Raw genomic sequence first — 27,644 nt, 5'->3', positions numbered from 1 at the left:
GGGGCCCTAAGTGAGGTGGGGCCATTAGGGTGGGAGGTTCACTTCATAACAGTGAACAGTGGGAATGTAAAAAGGCAGTGCTCAAGAAGAGCTAGAGAAAGATGGCAGACCTAGAAGGAAAGTAGAGCCTTCTGTGATGAAGTTTAGGAACAAGGTCACCACAAATAGCTAATGTTAGCTGGACTTTGATTACATATCCATGTAGTAGACTAAATTATTGGTCCTAATTCTTTATACTGCTTCCCATTCAAATCCATGTCCTTGGCCATGGAACTTTTTAATTCCTCCAACAAAGACAGGGTATATTTCCAAGGCCCTTGATTTGAGACTCATCCACATAACTTCTTTGGCCAGCAAGCGTCACCAGATGAAAGAGTGATCGGCTTACTGAACTTGCTTGTTAGGGTTTGCCCTCTTCTGCTTCAGCTGAAGGAATAGGAAGGAAGAGTATTCCTGCCCAGCCCACTGGTGCAAGGAGGATGAGAAAAACATGGAGCAGCCCAGTGCAACACGCACTTGAAGTTGCCCATTGTGATTTGCAGACACATGAGAGATTAGAGCTTATCATTTCATGCCATCGAGATTTTAATGATTATTTACGTCAGGTTGCTTATTTCCTGACCCAGTCAAGAATCTTTCTAAATGTTACATGTATTCATTCACCTCAGTTAATTCATCTATTTGCAGAGTAGAAACCATTCTCTGTATAAGTATTATACAACTATTATATAATTATATTATTTCTCTCATCTATTGCAGATAAGAAAACTGAGGCGTTGGAACATTAACATACTTGCTCAAGGTCAGGCAGCTAACAGGTGTTGGAGCTACAGTTTGAATTTAGGTAGTAGGTCCATTGAGTTCTTTTTCTATTAATTTATTTTTAATTGAATGATAATTGCTTTACAGTTTTGTGTTGATTTCTGCTATACATCAACATATTGTACTCTGGTCAGCATAAGTTTCCTTTCTCTCTTTTATTCCTTATGGCCCATTTTCAATCTGTTTTCAACTATTGTTGGTTTTAGATCCTTCTGTGAACATGTAAAATGAGAAATTCATGGGCCGAGTCTTGGGTCCTAGATTCTAATTCCACTACCAATAAGGAATTGCATTATTTGCAACTGCTAAAACTGCCCAGATAGGAACACTCTAGAAGGGAGAAAAATAATTGGTTTGCCAGTTCATGATCCACATTCTCAAGGTGTGATCTGGTGGACAATATACTGGAAAACCAAAAATATGAGCCCAGAAATAAGCTGTCGTTGGATGGCCAGGAGATGCCCTGTTCCAGAAGACTGGCTATGTTTGAGATTTTTATAAATAATGCTTTCTCTCTTGGCTTCAACTCTTGAAAAGGAGAGTTTTATTCTTTTTGGAAATTTTTGGAAGCTGAGTTCACAGGTGGATGATAGACGCCTAGGAGGTCAGTGATCATTTGTAGATGAGACTTCTGCTGCTGCTGCTGCTGCTGCTGCTGCTAAGTCGCTTCAGTCGTGTCCGACTCTGTGCAACCCCAGAGACGGCAGCCCACCAGGCTCCCCTGTCCCTGGGATTCTCCAGGCAAGAACACTGGAGTGGGTTGCCATTTCCTTCTCCAATGCATGAAAGTGAAAAGTGAAAGTGAAGTCGCTCAGTCGTGTCCGACTCCTAGCGACCCCATGGACTGCAGCCCACCAGGCCCCTCCGTCGGGAACCCCAAAATGTGAATCTAAATACAAGCACCAGAGTGTGGGGTTTCCATGAAGCAAATAGTTGCTAAAGACTAGAAAGAGACACAAGGAGGTTCAGATGTCTACTGTGCAAAGCAGGAGGCTCACAAGTCTCCTGAGACCCAAAAGAAAGAAAAGATTTAGGAATTACTGATGGGGACAATGAGAATCAGAATTTTGCTAAGTTTAAAAAAATTGTGTGTGTGTCAGATATATGCTACCTGCTGTCTTTTGTCTGGCAGTAAATGGCACCCCACTCCAGTGCTCTTGCCTGGAGAATCCCATGGACAGAGGAGCCTGGTGGGCTGCAGCCCATGGGGTCGCTGGGAGTTGGACACGACTGAGAAACTTCACTTTCACTTTTCAGTTTCATGCATTGGAGAAGGCAATGGCAACCCACTCCAGTGTTGTTGCCTGGAGAATCCCAGGGACGGCAGGGCCTGGTGGGCTGCCGTCTGTGGGGTCGCACAGAGTCGGACACGACTGAAGCGACTTAGCAGCAGTAGCAGCAAACAAAAAAAAGTCAAAAAACAAAAATAAGCAAAATTAAAAACAACTTGATGATGTTACTGTGGGAATTTCCAAGGGAGTTGAGAGCTGGGAAGACGACTTCCACTGTTCAGTCTTGGGTGATGAAGATGGTAATAGTAATGATGATGCTAATCAGCATTTGTTGTTTTATGGTCTTTATGGATTATTTTCAAAGCAACCCTGCAAGGAAGATACGAATATTGTATCTCTTTGACAGATGCAGGGTTTGAGACTTAGAGTGTTTACATTATTCTCTGAAGTCACACAGTCTCAGTGATGGGACTAGTATTCAAATACAGATAGTTTGACTTAGTACCTCTTAACAAACAGGAAAACGAAAACAGAGGAAGTGGTTTCCATTTGGGAAAGAAAAGTGGAGGTGACAGCCTCCCTTGGAATTTCCGTTATAGAGGAAAGAGCACATATATGGCTGGCCAGTGAGGAAATCTGTGATATATGTGGAAAAGGATAACCTATTAAGCTCTTGACAACCCCGACTCCCTGCCTGGCACAGGTGAGTATACTGTATTAGAGACCTCTATCTTTCATTGCTCCTACTGCATTGGTTCAGCTTCTCCAACAGAAACTCTGGCCTCCAGCGGCTTGGCACATTGCCTCTTTGCCTTTCAGAATGCACCCTCATGCCAGGTAAAAGCTGACAAAAGCAGGAAGAGGGTGGGCATTAGAACAGCAGCAGGGGAAGCCTTCTGAAAGGAGCCAGAACAGGAAGTTCTCTGCAAGATAGTGAGAGGTACAGGGCAGCAGGAGCAGACTAAGACAAAATCAGTAAAAAACAGAAAACAACCAACCAAGCAAACAAAAGCCAGAGTCTTGCAAGAGTAAAAGGTGGATTTAAAAGTCAAATATTTGGAATCAGAACATCAAAATCAAGAAAACCAGGGGCAAAGTGGGTTTGCAACCTGGGTGATGATCTTGAATGCAGCTTGGCACTTGAAATGGGCTTTTGCAAGCCTGGCAGTCATGATGCATGAAAGTATTCTTTCTGCATAAAGGACCGAGCTGAGATTGGCACTGTTGAGACTGGAGCTGAAGATTAAACCCTGCTCTATATGATGGAGGCCTGAATTCTGGGCTCACAGCTTTCCACTTGCTCCCCCAGGAAGCCTGTTCCCTCATTCACTAGCTACTAGCTAGAATCACATCCCAAACTGAGCTGGCCATCAGGACCTACAGTGCAGTCATAACACCTGATCAAAAGGATCTTCATTAACTTATATTTCTGCTGCATCCTCTTGTCAACCAATGCCATCAGTTTGTACTCCCAGATGCCAATACAAGTCTCACAATGTGATGTGATCACAGTGCTCCCCTATTCCCATCCATTGCCCAGACCCAAGACTGAAGTCACACCAGCTTCCCTTGGCTCCATTTCAGTCATCTCTGGTCATAGGTGTGTCCTGCATGCAGACACAATCTTCCCAGGACAGTGGAGACTTCTTTAAGGGTGTCAGAGGTTGACAGATTGAACTGTTGTCCAAGGTACCTCTTTTCTCTCTTTTTTTGCTTGTTTCTCTCAAAGTATTTTCCCCCGCATCTTTTCTCCTCTGGCTTGTATTACAAGAAGCTGACCTATGAAAATTACAAGTCCAAAGCTCTCTTGCTGAGTAGTTGGGTCCAGCTAATAGGAGTTATTGGCAGGAACCTGGATGGTATAAAGAAGGGAGAGGCCAGAGAATTTCTCTCTCCTACCCTCTCTGCTTTGGGCTGAATCTTTGGAAGGGACTGTTTCTCCCCTACGGTACCAGCTCACTTCAAACTCCACCCATCTTTGGGCTGAGTTTCTAGAGGTGGCCACTAGCCTGGACTTTCTGTACTGCACAGCTCTGCCTCGCAAGCTCCTTGTGTTTCTCCAGATTTAGGCATGATGGATGGTGATTTCTGAGACTGCTGAATACCTGGGCTGCCTCCCACTACCCTCTGTGAAATTTCAAGTCCCCCAATATCTTCTAACTATTTCCCCAATGCTAAAATATTTCTATTGGCTGGGACCTGCCTGATACACACTAAAATGCCAATCAACTGGTATAGGAAAAGGGAAAAGGAAAAGTGGAGAGAAAACAAGATGCCAGGGCACTAAAGCAGACTTTGGACTTGCCAGTTTTTCCCTTGCATTTGACCCTAGAGCTGCTGGGTGGGCAGGAGGCTGAATGGAGCAGTTCGTGGGTCCACGTGTGGTGATCATGTGCTTCTATAGACTGCCTGGGTTCCTTGCATCCCTGAGGAACAGACCTATCCCAGGCCATATTTCCCAGGAGGAAATCAGTCTGGGCCACCTTTCCCTCCTGCATAAGTGGTCTCGAAATGCCTTGTTTTCAGGAGTCTTTTATTGTTGGGATTCAAATACTGTCATAAAATATCTTCATCACAATAAAAATGCAAACTACAAAGTTGCCTTTCTGCACCGCACCACTGAAGGATGTGGGGACATTATTCAAATGTGTTCAGGGCAATTGCCACTCAGGCACTTGCAGCAGGCAGACAGGACTTAAAAATAGCACATTCCATTAAAAGGAAAAAAGACTCTTTGGTAACAAAATAAGTGACTGTTCTGTTTGTCCCTGTTTTGTGCAGACACGAGTCCCCTCCCCCAGACTCTCTGCAGAGTTGCAATTTTCCCAATAATGTGGGGGACAAGCCGTGGTGATGCTAAGTGGATCTGGATCCAGGGGGAAGAGGGGAAGACATAGCTAAGGACTGGAGAGTGTGGTTCTGCCGCCCCCTCCTCTGCCTGCATCCCCCCAGCCCCCGCTCAGCTCCCCAGCCTTAGGGAGGGTGCCTTTGATCACAGGTGCACAGGGGGCTATCTGCAGTATATGCTATTGGAAGGAGAAGAGAACCGAGAGACTTCCAAAAAGTTCAGGATGCCAGTGATTTAGAGTGTGTTTTGTTGCTGTTGTTTTGGTTTTTATTAAGTCTCCTACCAGAGTGAGTTCATAAGTCAAATTTGTAAGTCCAATGAAGTTAGCCTACCTACCCAACTAACACAATCAGATATATACTGTTACTTTTATGCTTGTTTCTGGACATCTGGGAGTTGAAACAAAGATACTCTATACAGCATCATCTTGTATAGAGTACAGGCATTTGTAGAGAATGCACATGTGTGATAATGTAAGCTAGATATGTGAGCCAACTTAGTGACTGGACATGTTATCACATGATCACATCTCTGAAAGTTCACCACTTGAAGGTTTGCATTAGACGATTTACTGTGTTTGCTATTTACATTATAAATAGAGAACTAAGACCCAAAAGAACCAATTGATTTGGCCAAGGTCACTCAGCTACTTAGGGGCACGGTCAGGACTTGGAGTCCCAAACCAGTGTTCTTTACACTTTAATTTAGTACAGTGTTGAGCTTGTTGACTGGGAAAAAAATAAAAAATAAAAGCATGATGTGAGAGTTGTGAGTTAAGTTTTATTTGAGGGCCAAATGAGGCCTGTAGCCCAGGAGACAGTCCATCAGGTAGCACTGAGGACCTGCTCCAAAGAGGCAGGGGGAGGCAGTCATGTTCCATGTGATTTTGGTGAAGGGTCTGAGGGCAGAAAGCACACGTTTTGGCAGAAGGTTCTGCTAGTCACGAGGAGCAGATGTCTCCGTTCATGCTTTTAATGCTTTTCTAGATGTGAGATGATGCAAGAATTTGGGCTCATAAAACCTCTTGAAAATATCCAACTATCTGAAGGCCTGTTTTGCCAGTCTTCCCCAAAGCCCAGAGCACCTCATTCCTGATCTCGACCCTGAACTTCTTTGAGGGTGTGTTGAAGGTCAACCATTGCCGTGGCCAGTGACATCATTCTTATAGAGGCGGATGGCAAGTGACAATTTTTCATCTAAAAATGAATGTGTGTAATAACTTGAATTTCAATCCTTCATCCCAACTATTAAAAAAAAAAAAAAAAAAACTAGGATGTGTAGATATTTATATGGGTCACTAGATAGCTAGATCACCAGATAGATAGATGATAGATTATTCACTCCCACACATACACGATAGGAGGGCTCCCACTCAGAAGCTGATGAAGGGTAGGAGTGCCAGAGGATCAGACAAAATGGGAAATCTCACTGCCGGTCCCTCCTGGCTACTACTTCATGATGGAATTGGGGCTAGTCCTAAGACCTTGTTGAGCTTCATCTTTCTCATCAGCAAACTGGGCATAAAGACTCAAGCTATATGTACCTCATAGGGTATTATGGTGCTAAAATAAATCAAAGTAGAGAATAATGTGGATATTCATGTTTACAGGTATCAGAGAAGAAGCAGGGATTAGCTGGAGAAGGAAACGGCAACCCACTCCAGTGTTCTTGCCTGGAGAATCCCATGGACGGAGAAGCCTGGTAGGCTGCGGTCCATGGGGTCGCACAGAGTCGGACACGACTGAAGCCACTTAGTAGCAGCCGCAGCAGCAGGGATTAGCCAGTTTGATCTGAAGGGCCACAGAATAAATATTTTAGGTTTTTAGGCCAAATACATTCTCTCTTGCAGCTCCTCAATTATGCTATTATAGCATTAAAGCAGCAATGGACAATACCTAAATGAATGAGTGTGCTGGGTTCCAATAAAACTTTATTAACAAAACAGGTAGCCAGTCAAATTTAGCCCATGGGTTATAGGTTGCCAACCCCTAAGAGAAATTCCTCCGGTTGTGTTCAGGGCTCTTCACTGAAAATGCCTCCAACTTCTCCTCCACCACATCCCTTCCCTGGCCCAGGGCTTCATGACTCAGCCTCAGCCTTATTTTTGGAGCACTAGCTTTTTAAGGCAAAACATAGCTCACTAGAGGGGTTTTAAGACACATAGTCATCTGCATCAGAGGAAGGAAAAGCTAAAAGCGCATTTATAGCCATTTATAGCCACAGTCACAGCCAGCCTTCTTTATGAATATGTTTATGTCTGCATTTCGACTCACAGCCGCACACATAAAGTGGTGCAGAGAAGGGAACAGCGTCATGGATGGAAAGACACATCAGTGGATTTCATAGGACAGGATGTAAGCATAAACAACAACGCTGGATATTTATAGCGCAGCTCTAACTTTTTAAAGCACATTCACATTTATTTTCAGTTATCACTATGAGATTAGGAGGGGGTTTTGACAGATTTGAAGGAAAGCAGATACTTAGCTATAGAGTCACAGTCTGACTGGCTTGTAGATCTTGGAGTGAGGCAAGACCAGAGACTCTTGTGGATCCAATGGTACACTTTCCCCTCAGGCTGAGACATGGATCGGCCAGAGAACAGTCTCCAGTCACGGTCATGCTTCTTCCCAACACCCTGCGGGAGAATCTCGGAGTCGGTCTTCCTTGAGGACGTGATCTTCTTCCCTGATTGAGTCTCCTTGATTAAGTCAAAATGGAGGGGATTTTAAATGCTCTGGGATTGATGGGGGAACACAGAAATCAGTCCTCACCAGGCATTGGGGATTGGATGGGGCTGGATTGAATATTACTCAGATCATGGATGGGTTAGTCATCCCTGGATGAGCTGGAATCAGAAATGCTACTCAGGCTAAAACATGAGTTAGATAATTTCCACTGAACCTAGGGTTGTGTAGCTGAAAGTGGGGTCGGGCTGCTTGCTGCTCAAAAGGCAATAAAAAGGCCAGGTTGGTAGAAAGGAAAATTTGCTTTATTTTGGATGTTGGCAAAGGGAATGGGGTGTGGATGTCTGTCCAAAGATCGACTACCTCCATATACACACACACAATCAGTGGGCAAGAGCTTTTATAGATGGAGGGAGGGCGCTACATGCAGAAACAGCACAGTCAGCTCTGACAGTCATCTTCAAATTGGTCATCGGAGATCTGACCAGTGTCATCTTGATTGTTTTAAATACGGTTAATCTTCAGTTCCAGGGTTAGTTTGTTCCCATTTCCTTGAGGACAGTTCTTGGAACTGTGGCTATTTATGTCATGGCTATAGTCTAGTCATCCTGTAGTTAACTTTTCCACCTTGTGGGGGTTTCAGTATCTATTAGACAGCTCACAGGATATGGCTTAGAAGACTATCTATAGCCCTTGAGAAGGAACTAAAGGTCCTTGACTTTGCTTCATGACTAAACTATTACTATTTGGTCTTCTTTGACTATTTTCCTTTGTTTTTGCATTTTCTCACTTCTCTGATATAACTTATTCTTTGGTTAAAACCCTTCCACAGACAAAAGGTAGGCAGAGGACATTCAGGAAAGGACTATAGGATCCTGCCCCCTTTCAGCAGAGGTCTCTAGCTCTGTAATGGGAGAAACACAAATCTGAATCTGACTTTGGAGGAAGCATAAGGAAAGAGTCCAGATACTGGCTTCATCTTGAAAGAAGAGTGATGACGCTTCTCAGTGGATACAGAACGGATAAATCAGGCAGCTGATGAATATACTTTGGAAAACTGAAGAAGACACCAATGTGGAGATTGTCCTTCAATGGCTGGGCCACCGAATCCACCCAGAGGAAAATAAATTGCCTGTAACACATGTGCAGGGTACTTTTGATCCCAGTAGAAGAGCATATGGCCTCATATAAAAGTGTATTCTCATCCCAGGGCACTTGATGTTGGGGGACCACCTTGGGGATCAAATATAAATAAAGATTGGAGGGGTTCTGGAAAGAGCCAAGAAGTTTATCCAAACTACTAAGCTAATACCCACATCTATATTAAGCTATTATCCTTTACCTTTTCCTGGCATCCACGTTAAACCAGCCTTCTTTGAAATCTAAGCTGGGATTCATGGAGAAGGGAGGATGCAGCTAAGCCCAAATTGTAATAATGTGTGGTCCATGAGCATTTATTGGAATACATTGAATTTAAATACACAATTTGTCAAGCACTTCTTGTACTTAAATTTTCTCATGATTCTATTTCTTTCAGTATTTACTGCTTCACTTAATCCCTCTGGTTTACATGTAATTAATCCTTGCTTTTTTCTAAGGCAAAAAAGCAAGGGCTTTCTGATGTAGAAAGCTGAAAGGCATTTTCCCTCAGGGACATTATCGTACATTAAAATTCCTCAAGAACATTGGTGTTTAAGAGCACGTGGGCTTTTATGACCCGTGCAAGCTAGCTAACTCTACTGCGGTGTATTGTTTCTCTGAAAAGTTGCTCCAAACAGCTGATTTATAAATGGCTGCTGTCTCTGAGATTTATTTTTTTAAATTAAGGACTGTAGGTCTGTGCACACAAGTGTACGTGTTTGTGTGTTTATTCAATACCTCTCAATCCCCTTGTTGTCCTATACACAGAACAAATACCCACTCTTTCAGAGCTGGATCCTCAAATCCTTGTTTTTGTTTTTCTTTTTTTTAAGACCTCCTAGAAATAAATTTACTGATTCCCATTGCTCCCCATCTCCCATCAAAGTGAAAAATTGTGTGTCAGAAATCAATACCTCCACCAGCGCCTGGTTCTCCCAGCCCATTGTAATCCCTGAAGGAATCTGCAGTGCCACCCACGCCCACGGGCTTCATCTCTATTGTGTGGAGCAAATAGAATCACTGAAGCTGTATTTCTTGTCTTCTTTAAACAGCAGCAAAAAAGAAATGGGAAAGACGACCACCCATGCAATTATTTCCTGATTATACTCACAATCAGGGAGAGGAAACACCATCCCTCTCCTACCTTTCCAAGTCCTTCCCACCATGAAATGAGTAAAAGTCTTCAGTACAACTCAGGTCAGTAAGTTGCATCAATTCAGGGTGTAGAACACCCCATACACCAAAAGACCCGAGGAACAAGGTTTACCCCCGAAGCCTTCCTCAAAATTGTGAATCTCAGCTTCTGGGAGGTAAGGGGAAGAAAAGGAGGCTGTTGGAAAATATGAATTAAAAATATGTCAAATCATCAATATATTTTTTTGTATTCGAAAGTTTTGCTTCTGACCTGTGATCTGTTTACAGGTTAATTCCAAAATGTGAAAACCAATGAACAATGCTTGCATTATTAACACTATATATTTAAACCAATTCTATTGGAGTAGAGTAGTTTTTCAGTATTGTGTTAGTTTCTGCTGTACAGCAAGGTGAGTCAGCTATGCATATACAGATGTATAGTCTTACCCCTCTTTTTTTTTTTTTTTGGATTTCCTTCTCATTTTAATTTGTTTTCTATTTTGTATATAGTAGTGTATTTATGTCAATCCCAGTCTCCCAATCCATCCCACCCTCCTCCCCCTTGGTGTCCAGACATTTGTTCTCTACATCTGTGTTTCTATTTCTGCTTTGCAAATAGGTTCATCTGTACCATAATGTCTGACAAAATGTTATTCTCATCTTCTGTGGACATATTTCAGATTTCCTGACTCTTTTTTCTTTCAATGTTTCTGATCTGATTTTTTTTTTCCTGACCTGATTAAAAGTAAGATTTAAAAAGGAAAGAAAAAAGAAAGAGTACAAAAAGACAATTCACTTTTCTCTTCTACTTAGAAATCTCTCAAGGAGGTAGGTGTAAAGAATAAGTCTTCTTTGCTACCTGCTTTGGTCTTACCCTGGCTGTGCTGAATCATTTTTGTCATCTCCAGCTATATTTCTGGGACAAATTAGAGTCTCTGCTCCTCAGAGTTCCTGGGGATAAATTCATCTTCACAGAAAATCTCATAGAATACTACAATACACAAAGATTGGGGATACTGGAAAATTTTCCTTCTTGTAAAAAAAAAAAAACTTCTTGTGATTTGAAAAGTTATCCCAACTCAGACCTGGCCAAGAGACCTTAGTGGATTTCCCCCCAGGGCCCAAATAAAATGGTGATTTAAGCTAATTTGCTGAGAGGGAATGATTGTGTGTTTGCTTGATAGCCCAGGGATGGGAAGAGAGGCTGAATAATCAAGATCGCCCATCCATAGAGTTCACAGTATCTGTAGTGTAATGCAAAGTATAAAGCACCTGAAGTGAGAAAGCCTACAAGCAGGTCCTCACTGCACCACTGGTGCATAATAGTCATATGACCTTCGAATGACGTTCATTCTGAAGCTCAGCTTCTTCACTTGTATATGCATTGGGATAAATGTTCAGTTAGCATTAAAGTAGTTTATGATAATCAAAGGAGTAAGTGTACTGAAAACATTGTGGAAACTAAAGTGCAATGCAAACGTTGTTGGTCAGTTGCTGTGTCCAGCCCTTTGTGACTCCATGACCTGTAGCACGCCAGCCTCCTCGTCCTCTACTATCCCCTAGCGTTTGCTTAAGTTCATGTCCATTGAGTTGGTGAGGCTATCTAACCATCTCATTCTCTGTTGCCCCCTTTTCTTTCTGCCTTCAATCTTTCCCAGCATTAGGGTCTTTTGCAATGAGTCGGGCTCTTCCTATCAGGTGGCCAAAGTATTGGAGCTTCAACTTCATCATCAGTCCTTCTGATGAATATTCAGGACAGATTTCCTCTAGGATTGACTGGTTGGATCTCCTTGCAGTCCAAGGGACTCTCAAGAGTCTTCTCAAGCACCACACTTCAAAAGCATCAATTCTTCAGTGGTCAGCCTTTATGGTCCAACTCTCATATCTGTACGCGACTACTGAAAAACTGTAGCTTTGACAATATGGACCTTTGTCAGCAAAGTGATATCTCTGCTTTTTAATATGCTGTTTATATTTGTCATAGTTTTCTTCCCAAGGAACGTCTTTTAATTTCATGGCTTCAGTCACTGTCCGCAATACAAATAGAGGTTGTATATATTTTCACACTGTTTATAAGAGGCCTAAGCAAATCAGTCATTAATAAGGCACTGATTTCCTATCTTTCAATAGTAAATTCTGAATAAGGTTGCTCTTAAGACTTAGCAAACATATATGTAGTTGCTTCTGCTGTAGAATGAACCTATTATTTTGCTCTATGCCTGTTCATTAGTTATATTCCATAGCATTGCTATTTGGATACTTAGCATACAAACTGACAAATGAACCATCCTTCTAATTTAATTAGATTTGGAACAATATTTTTAGCACCTAATGACTTTCTAATTTGTAAATTTACATGTAGGTTTTTTGAATTGATTGGGCTGAATAATAATAATCCTTCATAATTACATAGCATTTCATAGTTTACCAAACACTTCCACATAATATTAACTTGTTTCATTCTCTTAAAAATTCTGTTACATAGAGCATGGATTTCTTGTATCTATTTTTACAGATGATAAAGTTAAGACCTAAGGTGACTATGATTTTTCCAAAATCACAAAGTAAGGGACTAGATCTGGGGTAGGGATCTATAAAGGCAAGAACCTCTCTGGTCCCAAGACCGCGATACCATTACCTGACCTTGCCACACACCTGAAAAGATTTAGGCTAGTCCGGTCAGGATGAACTTGATGGGTTTGTGAAGTTATGAATTTGCTGAATCACTGTCACTCAAATAATGGCAGTCATTTCTCTTCTTGGTAAAGGAGAAAAAGTTGTGAGAATGGCCATCAAACCCCTGGATTTCTAGATCATCTGGATGAATGTTTGACCCCCAAGCTGGCCCCTTACCAGCAGGTTCCCTGGAACAATAACACCCTTGTTTATGCAACTCTACAATACAATTCCTTCCCTGGGGTCAAGACTGCCATTGACTTAGAGGCAATTTATTTTCCTCTTAATGGGTTAGTTGGCTCAGCCAGACTTCAGAGAGACAGAGAGCACCCGAAATGGAGCCACTGTGCCTTTTGTTACCTAATGTTTGAAGGGACAGACCATTGTTTTTGTTCTGTTCTATTGGTTCCAAAAGGGGGCTTCCCTGGTGGCTCAGTGGTAAAGAACCTGCCTGCAATGCAGGAGCAGTGGGTTCTGTCCCTGGATTGGGAAGATCTCCTGCAGGAGGGCATGGCAGCCCACTCCAGTAATCTGTCTGGAGGCTCCCATGGACAGAGAAGCCTAGTGGGCTACAGTCCATGGGGTCACAAAGAGTCTGACACGACTGAAGCAGCTTAGCACTGGTTCCATAGACCCACCATAGTCCACTACAGGAGGGAACTGCGTAAGGATGTGACTCTCCGGAGACAGAGATAATGGCATCCACACTTAGGTATCATTAGCATCACAGATGGTACTCAGACCGTCACAGGGTAGGTGACAGGAGACATGTCCTCTCTGGAACCCAGGAAAGCAGCATCATTGGAGCACTCCTCCTGGCACCACAATGAGGGAGAAAAAGAGAAAAGAGTCTACACAGAAGGTCCCACATGGCTGTGGGGAGCAGTCTTTACTGTGTGTGAGAGGCCATGTCAGGATCCCGAGAGGCAGAGGACCCTGGCCACCTCACGGTGGTGGTGAGAGAATACAGGTCCAGATGCTATGAGCCGCACTGGTGCTGGAGGCCAGACCCGGACCCGGTACTGTGACACTCCTTAAATCCGCTCGGGTTCCTCCTGGTGGATAATGATAGCCACAAAGGAGTCTGAGATGGCTGAGCATTCGCGGCAGTTTTACAATCTTGCCACGAGATTATGATGAAAGCAAAAAACAAACAAATAAAAGGAAGTGACTCAGTCCTGTCCCGCCCTTTGTGACTGTAGCCCGCCAGGCTCCTCTCTCCATGGGATTTTCCAGGCAAGAATACTGGAGCGGGTAGCCACCCGCTTCTCCAGGGGATCTTCCCAACCCAGGGATCAAGCCTTGGTCTCCCACATTGCAGGCAGATTCTTTACCATCTGAGCCACCGGTGAAGGCCAATGAGAGCAAGTCTTAGACCAAATTCTTTCCAACATTTGGATATTTACTAAACAAACAAAAAAACCAAACATTTGGTAGCAAGTAGGCAAGAAACAATGTGATAGGGACTTTGCTGGTGGTCCAGTGGTTAAGAATGAACATGGGTTTGATCCCTAGTTGGGAAGCCAAGATATCACATGCTACGGGGCACCTAGCCCACCCCACAAATAGAATGTTTGTGCACCACAACGAAAGGTCCTGCAGAACACAGTGAAGATGCGGTATGCTGAACTAAGGCCAAATGCAACCAGATAGATAGATAAAAAGAAACACAATGACAAAGGCCATCTTTGTAACCTTAATGCTCATCAAACCAACTCTGTATAGAAAGCTCACCTAGGGCAGACAACAATATTCTAAAGGCCGGATTCTGTTATCTGTAGAGCAGAAAATATACAACCAGAAACTTTTTATCCTATAGCTAGTCACAGGACCATGAAGAGACCAGCTCTAGCATTCTCCCTTAGAAAAAAAGGTTGCAAATGTGATCAGATGTTCAAGAAGCAGTAAGGGGTGTCCCTACAACATTCTAGCCATGACACATTCTGAATACCCATTAATCTTATCTATAGGAACCCATCATGCCTTTGATGCTGTTGGAAGATAAAGATAAACTAAAGTATTCTGGTATTATTCCTGGGTTATTTTGGCTTAGTATTTTCAAAGCCTAAAGTAAACATGATGTGTTTATTCAGCTTAAATAAAAGAAACAAAATAGCAGCTACCTCCAGTATGTGCCTACAATGCTAGGAGTGTGAGTTCCAGAATAAAGCATCTGACTGCACTAAAATATAGTTTTCACCAACATGCAAATAACACCATGCTGTTTAGGCCGATGTCATTTAAGTAAATCACAGATGTCACGGTGGTGCTAACAAGCCTACACAAACTTTGCAGATAACCAAAGATCAGATGTGATGAATTGCATGTCAGGAGATGCCAGTGGAGGGGAGAGCACAGGTGCAGACCTGGTCCCTCCCACTGCATGATGCCAAGAAGTTCCCACGAAGGTCTGAAGAGATGGGCGAGCCTGACAAAAATGACGGTTTCCTGAAAGCGACTAAAGGTGGTTCTTTGCTCCCCAGGTTTGGGGGGAAAATGCAGTAACTGCTCTAGCATGTAAAGTTCTTTCTTAAGACCTTTCAGATACTTCTGTGGCCTAACAGTCGTTACTTAAGGGGTGGACAGCACACCATGGGATCCTGTGTGTTCTGCACTCCGGTAAACCCTCACTTAAAGGCTAAGGGCTTTTATCAGTTCTTAATCCCCAACCCATTACCACAAATCTGATCTTATAATACCCTTACTGAGTTTCGGGTGGGAAAAGACTACTTCCATTCTTTATGCCCTTGAAACGTTCTCCCCAAATAAGTCTTCACTGCCCCCTATCTCTATACTGATCAGCAAGTCTCTCCCCCCACCCAGTGACAGCAGCTGCGTCTAAACTACCCATCTGCTGTCTTTCTGGGGCTCTGCCATACTCGCTTCATGCCCACTTGCAAGTGCATCACATTTCTATTTAGAAGCATTCTGCCTACCCTGGTTATTTTTGGCTACTTATCAATCACTGCACATCTCTGTGGCAGGCACTGGAACGGCTGAACAGTCCTGCCCCCAGTATGCCCAGCATCTTCTGTAGGCTGGACCAGCAGTGAGTCAGGGATGTCAAAATGAGAGGGTAAGTGAAGTCTCGAGCTTGCTACGTGGGGACTGGAGCTGGTAGGATGGTGGTGAGGTGGCACGGTATCTCAGTCTGTCCTGGCTACCCGAACAGAACACCATCCGCTGGGTGGCTTATCAACAGCGCAGAGTGTGATTTCCACAGTCCTGGATGCTGGAAATCTGAGATCAGGGAGCCAATATGGTCAGGGACTGGCAAGAGCTATCTTCAGGGATGCTATTGAATTGGTCAAAACTTTCCTTCAGGTAAAATGTTATGGAAAAACCCGAATGAAATTTTGGCCAATTCAATGTTTCTCCTTCTAGCCTCTCATGATTGAGAGGTCCAGAGAGAATAAGGGAGCTTCCTGTGGCTTACTTTTTTTTTTTTTTGATGCATAATGGACATCTAGAATTGAATTAGTTTTGGGTATACAACATAGTGATTTAATACTTGTATGCATTGTGATCATTATAAGTCTAGTAACCATCTGTCACCACACATAGTTATATATTTTTTCTTTTTTTGTGATGAAGGCTTTTAAAAATGTACTCCCTTAGTGACCTGCTGCTGCTGCTGCTGCTGCTGCCAAGTCGCTTCAGTCGTGTCCGACTCTGTGCGACCCCATAGACGGCAGCCCACCAGGCTCCCCCATCCCTGGGATTCTCCAGGCAAGAACACTGGAGTGGGTTGCCATTTCTTTCTCCAATGCATGAAAGTGAAAAAATAAAGTGAAGTCGCTCAGTCGTGTCTGACTCCTAGCGACCCCATGGACTGCAGCCCACCAGGCCCCTCTGTCCATAGGATTTTCCAGGCAAGAGTACTGGAGTGGGGTGCCATTGCCTTCTCCGCCCTTAGTGACCTCCATATATGCAATACAGTATTATTAACCGGAGTTGTCATACGGTACATTACATTCCTTTGACTTACTTTTTCTTTTTTAAAAATTACTCTTTATTTTTGGCTGTGCTGGGTCTTCACTGCTGGGTGGGGGTTACTCTCTAGTTGTGGTGTGTGGGCTTCTCACTGCGGCGGCTTCTCTCATTGTGGACCAGAGACCCTAGGCAGGCAGGCTTGAGTAGTTTCTGCACGTGGGCTCAGTAGTTACTGCTTGCAGGCTCCGGAGCGCAGGCTCAGTAGTTGTGGTGCGTGGGTTCTGTTGCCCCGTGGCGTGTGGGACCTTCCCAGACCAGGGATTGAATCTGAGTCTCCTGAACTGGCAGTCAGATTCTTAACCAGTGGACCACCAGGGAAGCCCTGACCTATTGTTTTATAAATAAAATGTGTAACTTTCCATCCCTTTACCCATTTTGCTCACCACTAATCCCCACCCGCTCCAGCAGGTAACCACCTGTTCTCTGAATCTATGAGCTTAGGTTTTGTTGGTTGGTTCGCTGGTTTCTTTATTAGTCTTGCTTTGTTCATTGCACGTATAAGTGACATTACACAGTATTTGTCTTTCTCGGTTTGTCTTATTTCACTTAACACAATGCCCTCAAGGTCTATGCCTGTTGTCACAAATGCACACCTGGCAAGATTGCATTCTTTTTTATGGCTAGTATTCCTTTGTATGTATACACACAATATACACACAATGTGTGTGTGTGTATATATGTGTGCGTGTGTGTGTATGTATATATATATTGATCCCACTCACGAGGGCTCTACCTTCCTGACTTAATTATCTTCCAGACGCCCAATGCCATCACACTGGAGGTTAGGATCTCAATATACAGGTTCTGAGGGGACACACTCATCCCAGAACATGGGGAAAAAGGAGGAAATAGGACGTTCAAGTGTTGAAATTTCTGGTCACATATCATCAGAATAGAACTTCACATGCGTCTGGAAATATACACGGAACTTACATTTTTAAATGCAAGTAAAATTTACATAACTAAATGAACCACTTTAAAATTCGCCATTCAGGAGCATTTAGTGCATTCATAAAGTTCTGAAAAGGATCGTCTCTATCTAGTTTCAAAGCAATGCTATCACCCTAAAAGAGAACCCCATGCCCACTAAGCAGCGAATTCCCATTCCTCCCTCCCAAGGCAGCCTGCAGCCTACACTCTGCATTCTGTGTCTATGGATTTATCTATTTTATGTATTCCATGTAAAAGGACTCATGGAACACATGGCCTTCTGTGCCTTTTTTCTCTCACTTAGCATAAAGTTTTCAAAGTTCATCCACATTGTAACACGTATCAGAACTTCATTCATTTTTATGGCTGAATAATATTTCATTATGCATATAGACCACATTTTGTTCCCCCATTCATCCATTTATGGACACGTGGGTTATTTTCACCTTTTGGCTATTGTGAGTTATGCTGTGATGAATATGTGTGTATGAATACTTGCTTCAATATCTGTTTTCAATCCTTTTGGTTATATACCTGCATGCCTGCTAAGTCACTTCAGTCATGTCCAACTGTTTGTGACTCTATGGGCTGTAGCCCACCAGGCTCCTCTGTCCATGGGATTCTCCAGGCAAGAACACTGGAGTGGGTTGCTGTGCCCTCCTCAGGGTATATACCTAGGAGTAGAATTGCTGGGTCAAATGGTAATTCTATGTTAATTTTTTTTTGAGGAACCTCCATATTTTCTGTTGCTGCTGCACCATTATAAGGACCCACTAGCTATGCATGAGGACTCTCATTTCTCCACATCCTTTCCTTGCCAAAACTTATTATTTAAAAATTTTTTATTATTATAGTTATCCTACTGCATATGATAGCTCACTGTGGTTTTAATTGTTATGGATTGCAGGCTTGTATTCCTCCAAAATTTTTTTGCGGAAACCCTCATCTCTGACATGATGGTATTCGGAGAAGGGAATCTTTGGAAGGTGATTCGATCATGATAATGGAGTTTTCTGCCAGGAGCAGACACAGCAAGACAGCTGTCTGCAAATCAGGGGAAAGCCCTCACCAGAACTCAACCAGACTGTACCCTGATCTCAGACTTCCGGTGAGTAAGTTGATTTCTAGTAGAGGAAAATGGTGATGCTACGGACCTCTGTGGACTCAGGTGGGATTAAACCCTCCCTCCAGCAACTGCAAGTGATGCTGAGAACAGCTGTGTGATTCAGGTGGACAGCAGGACTTGACCTAGAGTTTCTTTACTTCCTGTTGTTCTTTAGTCGCTCAGTCGTGTCTGACCCTGTGCGAACCCATGGTCCTCTGTCCCCAGGCCCCTCTGTCCATGGCATTTCCCAGGTAAGAATACTGGAGTGGGTTGCCATTTCTTCTTCCAGGGGATCTTCCTGATGCTGGATCAAACCCATATCTCCTACATTGCAGGCAAATTCTTTACCACTGAGCCCCCCGGGGAATCCCTTCTTTACTTGCAACTGCTTAACAAACTATGTCATTTGCTTTTTCTGACTGTGCATTAAATTTCCTTTTTCTACATGGTGGCCAGAGTACTTGGTGGTCACGGAAAAGCAAACTAGGGCATGGATGTTCCTCTCTATTGGGTGGGGGCTTGCTCCTAGAGACAAACGTATGGTTACCAAAGGGAAAGAGGGAGGAGGGATAAATTAGGAGGTTGGGGTTAACAGATACACACTACTATATATAAAAGAGATAGCCAACAAGTGCCTACCAGATAGCATAGGGAACTGTCCTCAGTATTTTGTAATGACCTCTAAGGAAAAGGAAACTGAAAAAAGAATGTAGATATGTGTGTGTGTGTGTGTGTGTGTAATTGAATCAGTTTGCTGTACACCTGTAACTAACACATTATAAATCAACTCTACTTCAATGAAAGAATTTAAAAAAATCACCATAATGTTACCATTTTCTTCAGGAGAGAGGTTATATAAGACAGCCATCCTGCCCCTCCTAGCCTCCTGTGGCTGGCTAAAACAAAGTCAGCTGTGCTGAATGCAGACAATGTCCTGGTGGGTGGGTGGGTTCCCTACATTAAAATAAAGGCATTGTGTGAGGAAACCAAATCCCAGATGTATTTACAAGTCTTTCTAACAGACTGAGATTCCAGTGCCCATTTTCCTTGAAGAGTTTAGAAAGAAAGAACAATCTCAAGGGAGGAAAATGTAGGTACCCTGGGACATCTTTCATTTAAAGGAGAGGAAGAAATTGGCTCAGAGCAAAAAAGTGGAAACTTCCATAGTTCCTGTACCCACTGCTGTAAAAGGTACATGGAAGCGAACAGAAACAAGAAGACATATCTTGCTGTTCATCTAAAAAGAACGGGCTTTGACTTTTCACTTTCATGCATTGGAGAAGGAAATGGCAACCCACTCCATTGTTCTTGCCTAGAGAATCCCAGGGATGGGAGAGCCTGGTGGGCTGCTGTCTATGGGGTGGTACAGAGTCGGACACGACTGAAGCGAGTTAGCAGCAGCAGCAGCAGCAGCAGCAATGACCCCTAGTGAGGCTAAATGATGTCCTTATACACGTGGAAAGCGACTACTCTTGATTTGGGGGCTACACGTTTCGTCGCTGACACCAGACCGCGTTCTTTGCTGAACGCATCTGTCTGCTGCTCTTGAGCCATGAAATGATTTGTCATTTCTCCCTAGTGAACTGTTAATGGAAAGCACTAAAATTCAATTTAAAAGTGGGAGTTACCACATAATACTGTTGTTGATGATGGATTATGGGATTTAAAGGAATGTCCACATTGTAACTTTTTTTTTTTAAGGTTACAGACCATCAGAAAGAAATGGCCTTTGAAATACGCTAATGCAGCAGCAGCCAAACGTGTTCTCAAGAAAATAGTTATTTATGAGATTTTATCATTTCACTGTCAAGATAGGCTGAAAATCCTACCATCTAATTTCAAAGCCCACCACCACCACCACCACCACAGCTCAGGACCAAGGCACTGGGCCTAGGTGGGTAAAAGAGTTATTAAATGGTTGCGGTACAGCAGAATCTAATGCGACATTGTTAAGCAACTATATATACTCCAATAAATATTAATTAAAATTAAAAAAAACTGGTAGTTAAACATCTAAAAAAATTTTTTATTAAGTCTCAGATGGGATATTGACATCCAGACTTCTGTGACAGAAACTCGTAGATGTTACCAGACCTGTTTCCTCTACTTTCTGGAGTATAACTAGATCACATTCCCCAGGGTTATCTCTTGCCCAGTATGATCATATGACTGGATGCTGGGACTTGGCCTGTGATTGGAAGCAATGCCCAACAATACATCTGCTTCAATGTGCTCCGTGCTCTTTCCACGCACTCCCCTCCGTGGTGACCCCATAGAAACATAGCTGAGTCAGGAGATAGAAGGAACCTGGTCTCTGAATAACTGGACAGAAGACATGACTGATTAGCTATACACATTTGGATTTTCCATGAGTGAGAAGTAACCCCCTGTTGGAGTAAGTCGCTGAGATTTTGGAATTCGCCTATTATACCAGGGGCAAATACTGCCTTCATTTCTGTGGCTTAATTGACAAGTCGTTTTACAAGGTGGTAAGGAACGTGGACTTTCTGCCGTACATCGACATGAATCAGCCACAGGTGTACCTATGCACCCTCCCTCTTGAAACCCCCTTCCATCTCCCTCCCCGTCCCACCCTCCTAGGATGTCACAGAGCACCAGCTTTGGGTTCCCTGCTTCATACAGCAAACTCCCACTGGCTATCCATTTCACATATGGAAATGTATATGTTTCAATGCTATTCTCTCACATCATCCCAACCTCTTCTTTTCCCACCATGTTCAAAAGTCTGATCTTGATATGTGTGTCTCCTTTCTTGCTCTGCAAGTTGGATCATCAGCACTATCTTTCTAGATTCCTTATATATGCCTTAATATATGATATTTGTCTTTCTTTTTCTGACGGACTTCCCTCTGTAGTATAGGTTCTAGGTTCATCCACCTCATTAGAACTGACTCAAATGTGTTCCTTTTTATAGCTGAGTAATATCCCAATGCAGGAGACATAAGAGACGTGGGTTTGATCCCTGGGTCCGGAAGATCCCCTGGAGGAGGGCATGGCAACCAATGCCACTATTCTTGCCTGGGAAATCCTGTGAACAGAGGAGCCTGGCGGGTCCATAGGGTCACAAAGAGTAGGACACAAGCGAAGTGACTTAGCATGCACACATACCTGAATTACTTTGATGAACACCTGAAACACTGCAAATCAACTTCAATAACTAAATTAGTTAATTACATAAGGAATCTTCAGAAAATAAAAATAAGAATGTGGGCTCTGGTGCGAGATTCGAGTTTGAATCTCTGCTCTGCCATCTTGGCCACATAAATTTAGACAGCTTGCTTAATTTCTCTGAGTCTCAGTCGTTCCATCTGTGAGAAGAAGATGACGAGTCCCACTTTCCACATGATTGTGAGAAAGTAACAGATTCATACTTGTAAAGTGTTGGCATGAGGCTGGCACATAGCAGGTCCTTGCTGACCTCCTTCTCGCGCCCCTTCCTTCCTTTCAAGATCTAGGTACAGCCCTCCTTGAAACTGACTTTTCTAAGACCCAGAACTGACATGAAATTATGCATCTACTTTAGATTTCTCCAAGTCAGAGACGCTAAAACAAGTGGACTGAAGGCTGAATTCCACTCTCTGCCATTTTTTTCCCCTGGTGTGTGTATAGTGTTGAAGGCTTTTAAATGAGATGCCAATGCTTTTGCATCACAATAAAAATTCAGTATCTAGCTTTTCTTAAACAACTGAATCATCTGGAACGCTGAGTCTGCATCTCTATCTCACTGACAATGAGGTGACAAAAATAGAAAAATCCACAGAATCTTCCCATGTGCCAAGTACTGGTCTAAGCATTCTGCTTATGATGTAATCTGATTCTTATAATACACTTGTGAGAGAGGTATTCCTGTTATTCCCATTTTTCAGAAGAGAAAACCGAGGCATGAGAAATTAACTGACGTGTCCAAGGTCATGGCAATGAGAAGTGGCAGAGATGGGATTTGAACCCAGACCCTCCAGCTTCAAGGCTGAACTCTAAAACTACCTTCCCACACTACCTCTTACATTAACTGGACCTTTGTTGGTGCTATAGACACAAGATGTGTGTGCCACACTCACTTCTGCTACCTCCTCTTCTCGGTTGGCAACTTGCAAGAAAATCTAGATGGAGACTCATTTCTTAGATTAATTCCTGAGAAAATACTGCAGAGGACTTCAATGACTTAGTGGATGGAGACTAATTGCCCGTGACTTTGGTCAGGCAGAGAGAGTACCGACTGCCATGGAGAGAAAGTCAGGTTCAGACAAAAAAAAGAAAGTCAGATTCCTCCTATTTCCAGCTCCTTGGGAGAAAACCAACTGCATTGCAACAAATACCCAGATTCTTTTATTCTGCAATGAGGAGGTAGTTCTGAATTATTTGATTTACCAGCCCCTCATTTCCAATTATGTCACTGACTAAGAGCAAAACAGTGAGGGGGAAAAAAAAATCAAGTGCCCACGACACAGCCTTGTTTGGGGAAGTGAATATCCTACGGTCTTGTGAGGCTGACGATGTTAATAATAGCATCATGTAGCTTCTGGAAACCCTGAGGTACCAGTAGTTTAACCAACTCCTCTAGGTCTACAGTTGGCTCCTACCCAATGCTCTGCACTGTCTCGCCATGATTCCAATAATGATAATAATCCGTAAATGAGTATGCCGACTGTGCAATTGCTTTTTCAAAAGTGGAAAATATTTGTATTTGATTTTGAATCTTATAGCAACTCTACAGCCTAGGTAAAACCAATTTAGCCCATATTTTCTAATGGTAAAACCTGATTCTAAGAGAGATTACTAACTTGCCCCTAGTCAAAGCAGAAAATAATGGAGAAATAACCCCACATTGTCAGATTCCAACTCCAATATGTATATTATTACATTAACTTGACATGCGCACTTTCTTTTTAGAGTCTGAACTTCTGGAGCTGTTTCAGAAGGCTGAGGACAAGGGAGTATTAACAGAAGGCATTCTGGGGTCAGGAAAGTGGGTGTGATTTCCAAGTGGGTCATTGAAAAAGATGTAAATCATGGTACCTGGATATTGGAAGTAGGAAGGAAGTGAAGTCAAAGACTGCAGAAGCCATTAAAAAGACTGAATTGTGAGACATCAGAGGAGAACAAAGTTGGGAAGATTAAATAAGCAGCCAGCTTAATGCAAGCTGAATTAGAGAAAAGTGAGAAGTGTCTGTTAGAATTGTATTGGCTGCATGTCACAGAAACCCAGCCACAGAGACTCCTCCAAATATGGATCTGTTTGTTCTTATTTATGTATTTGACTGCATTGGGTCTTTGTTGCAAATCACAGACTCTCTAGTTGTGGCGTGTGGGCTCAGTAGTTTTGGCACTCAGGCTTAGTTTCTTAGAGGCATGTGGGATGTTAGTTCCCCGACTGGGAATCAAACCTGTGTCCCCTGCACTGCAAGGAGGATTCTTAACCACTGGACCACCAGGGACATTCCTATTTTTCTTATGTAACAAATAATCTGGAAATTGAAAGTCTGAAGCTACAACCACCATCGCTTCAGTGCCTTAAGCTTCCCAGATTCTTTCACTTTCAGCTCCTCTCCCTAGCATGTGGCTTTCAAGTTCATCCTCAAGAGGTGGGCGTGGAACCCACTGTCCTCAAAGAAAGAAGGTCAAGGGCTAGAGAAATGGAGAAGCAAACCAGCTGAGCTCTCCTCCTTGTAAAGAACATTTCCAGAAAGCGCCCACCTCTTCAGCATGTTTGGTTGCCCCTCCTTGGCCTCAGCTATGTCATAGGACCACTCCTGGCTGCCAGGACCTAGGGCAGGCTGCGTTTTGGGTTTTGTCTTGAGACCATCACATTGCTATGCTGAATAGAATTCAGATCTGTAGCTGTAACAGGTTACAGCTATAAGAAAACATTAAGACAATAAGCAGATCGCACCCAATGGTGTGGCTCATGTAGGGCATCTTCAAGGACCAATACAGTGACCTGGGACTATCAACAGAGCGTCCTGAGGCCTTGATGGATGAGGAGAAGGTGGTACAAGCCCCAGGAAGGGCTGAAGCAGGTACAGAATGCTACTTTGAAAGGAGCAGAGATTTGATCAAAGGACATCATCAACTCAAGACCATCCCAGAGAGAGAGAGAAAAGGGACTAATAGCCTGAACTCACTTCACACCCGCCCTCTGATATCTGCCATAACTCCCTATTGTCCAAACCAAAGAGAAGCCGGCTAACTAGAGTGCTTAGCGGAGGAGCAGAGGGCTTCTGTGTTTGAATCATCACGTGGTTTCCACCCTCCCGTTTCAGGGCTCCATTTTCTTCCTTTCCTGTTTAATGCTGGGCATCTCCTCCATTTATGTTTAGGGTTCTTTTTTTTTTTTTTTTTTTCTTGAGGAGGTCCATTTTTCATAAGGTGAAAAGATTTCACTTGTCCTGTAATTTAATCAGCTAAAATGTTTTATGTTTTGCCTTTGGGGGAAGTTTGCCCATCAGGAATGGCTAAAAACCAGCAGGTTTACGGAAGTGAACAGAATGGATCACAGGGCAGGATGAGAAAGAGGCTCTGCTAAACACAAGAAAGGCATTGCCCTGCACTGGCTCCCTCATAGTAGAAAAGTCATCATCCTACTCTTCTTTACTCTTCACGATAAGACGGATTTACTGCAGGACTTGCCTGGTGGTCCAGTGGTTAAGAACCCACTGGACAATGCAAGGATGCAGATTTGATCCTTGGTCAGAAAGTGAGGATCCTACATGCCATGGAGCAACTAAGCTTTCTAGCCACAACTACTGAGCCCGAGACCCCTGGGGTCCTTACGCCTATGGAGTCCGTGTGCTGCTACAAAAAGATCCTACATGATGCAACTAAGACCCAATGCAGCCAAATAAGTAAATAATTTATAAAAGGATCCCTGTTGGCTCAGTCGGTAAAGAAACAGCCTGTAATGCGGAAGACCTGGGTTTGATCGCTGGGGCAGGAAGATCCCCTGGGGGAAGGCATGGCAACCCACTCTGGTATTCTTGTCCGGAGAATCCGATGGACAGAGGAGCCTGGTGGGCTACAGTCCATGGGGTTGCAAAGAGTTGGACACGACTGAGTGACTAAACATGCATACAAAAACGATTTATTGCAAGAGCCTTGCCACACTCCCACACTGTGATTGAATTTATATGTACTGAACTGACCGGCACCTCTCCCAACACAAGATACGAGGGAAGCTAGAAATGCCAGCCAATTGTCTTGGTGCTTGAGTAAACACTCACGGGATCCTCCAGTCCCTTAGGACCCCCACTTGAGTCTTGGTGGTCAGCAGCTTAGGGATATTTGAGCTGGAGAACCTGCCCATGATTATCAGGCCCACAGGAACTGGATTTATACTCCAACAGACAAAAGCCTTCTAGGCCTGGGATTTTAGAATAGGGTATCTTCCCCTAGCCCCGACTCTCGCTGGCCCCTTGTGTTTCCTCTGCTTGGAACACCAGTATTCCTGCCCCTGCCTCTCTCTCAATAAGCTCCTCTCAACCTTCATCCTGAGAGTCACTTCCACAGGGAGGCCCTTCCTGGCCTCTAGACTGGACCAGCCCCTCTGCCATAGGGTCTCAAGGCATCAAGGACTTCACAGCTGAAGCACTCACTACCTCTAATTACTCACTTAAGGGCCATTGACCTCACCAGGTTGCAGGTGCCTTATGGCCCAGTGCAAATATAGCACTAGATGTTCAGTAAGTATGTGCTTTGACTTATTTGGAATCGAAATTGCTCAATTGTCCGCAGCTTGGGGAGCATGGAGCATATAACATAAACAGTTGGTTGTCCTATGCAATGCTTCATTTCAGCCTGGAGGACTGGCCCTGCTCTAACGCTGAGAATAGCTCTGTGAGAGACCAAAATAGCGGAGCCGTGATCTCTGCCCTTGGCAATGCTGGGGAGACACGGACTCACATTCTTCCAGGGATTCTTGCACAGCTCTGTCCTCTGCTAATGAGCTTGTAGCTCTCTTCTCACTCTGGCCTGGCTTATGAAGGAGGGTTATGAAGGAGGCAACACTCGCCCCAGATTAAGAAATGGCTTTGGCAGGGGTGTGTGTGCGTGTGCACGTGGGTGTGTGTATGTCTGGGTCGGTGTCTCTTCGGGAACACAGATGGCGGTGAGCAGGTGTTGAAGAGTGGGGCTTCGTCAAATGGTCCATGCACATTCCTCCGGCTATGAAGGAAGGAATGATGTGTGAATGATGGAGAGCTCATCACAGCCCTAGCCCAGGACTTAGCAGACTTGTCCCCTGGATTTGTCCAAGGATGACAAGAACTTCTGGCTTCCTCTTAGGAAACAGCAGGGGGATTTTCCAGTGATGGGCTGCCCGGGTGGTTGCAGCTGTTACACTAATAAACTCTTTGCTCATCCTGCCCCCACTAAAGACAGGGTCCCTAAGTACTCTTTGTACACTCCTTTCATACTGTGTGAAGATGCCATCCACTTAATCATATAATATGAATTAGACAAGTAGGCTGAGCATGTGTTTACTTTTAATTTGTTATGTATCTTAATCATGTCACAGAGTAAGCAACAGATATGTGCTGAATTAATATAGATTTAACACATTGTCATGATATCTGGGGACCCTGATAAAGCCCCCTCGCTTTTATGTTAATACTTTAGACCTTTTTATTCTTCACAGTGACCCTGAGAGTCTTATAATCCTCTAGTGCCATAGTCCCTCTTCCATTTCCTATGTCCCACTTTCTAAATCACCACTGGTATCTTCAGTTGGGAAGGAAATATCCCAGAACATATGATGATGTAAATGTGTGCTAAGTCACTTCAGTTTGCAACGCCATGGACTGGAGCCCACCAGGCTCTTCTGTCCTTGGGATTCTCCAGGCAAGAATACTGGAGTGGGTTGCCATTTCCTTCTCCATGGGATCTTCCCGACTCAGGGATCAAACACACATTTATGTCTCCTACGTTGGCAGGAAGGCTCTTTATTCCCAAGGCCACCTGGGAAGCCCTGTGATATGATGCAATGACTCAGTTACAGCTGATCTTGCTTTAGTTACATTTTAGCCTACTGGATCATATTTGAGAATGTCTGGGTGAATATTAGG

This window comes from Bos indicus x Bos taurus, chromosome 27 (genome assembly GCF_003369695.1).
Source record: "Bos indicus x Bos taurus breed Angus x Brahman F1 hybrid chromosome 27, Bos_hybrid_MaternalHap_v2.0, whole genome shotgun sequence".
Taxonomy (NCBI): Eukaryota; Metazoa; Chordata; class Mammalia; order Artiodactyla; family Bovidae; genus Bos; species Bos indicus x Bos taurus.
This window is presented reverse-complemented; position numbering follows the sequence as displayed.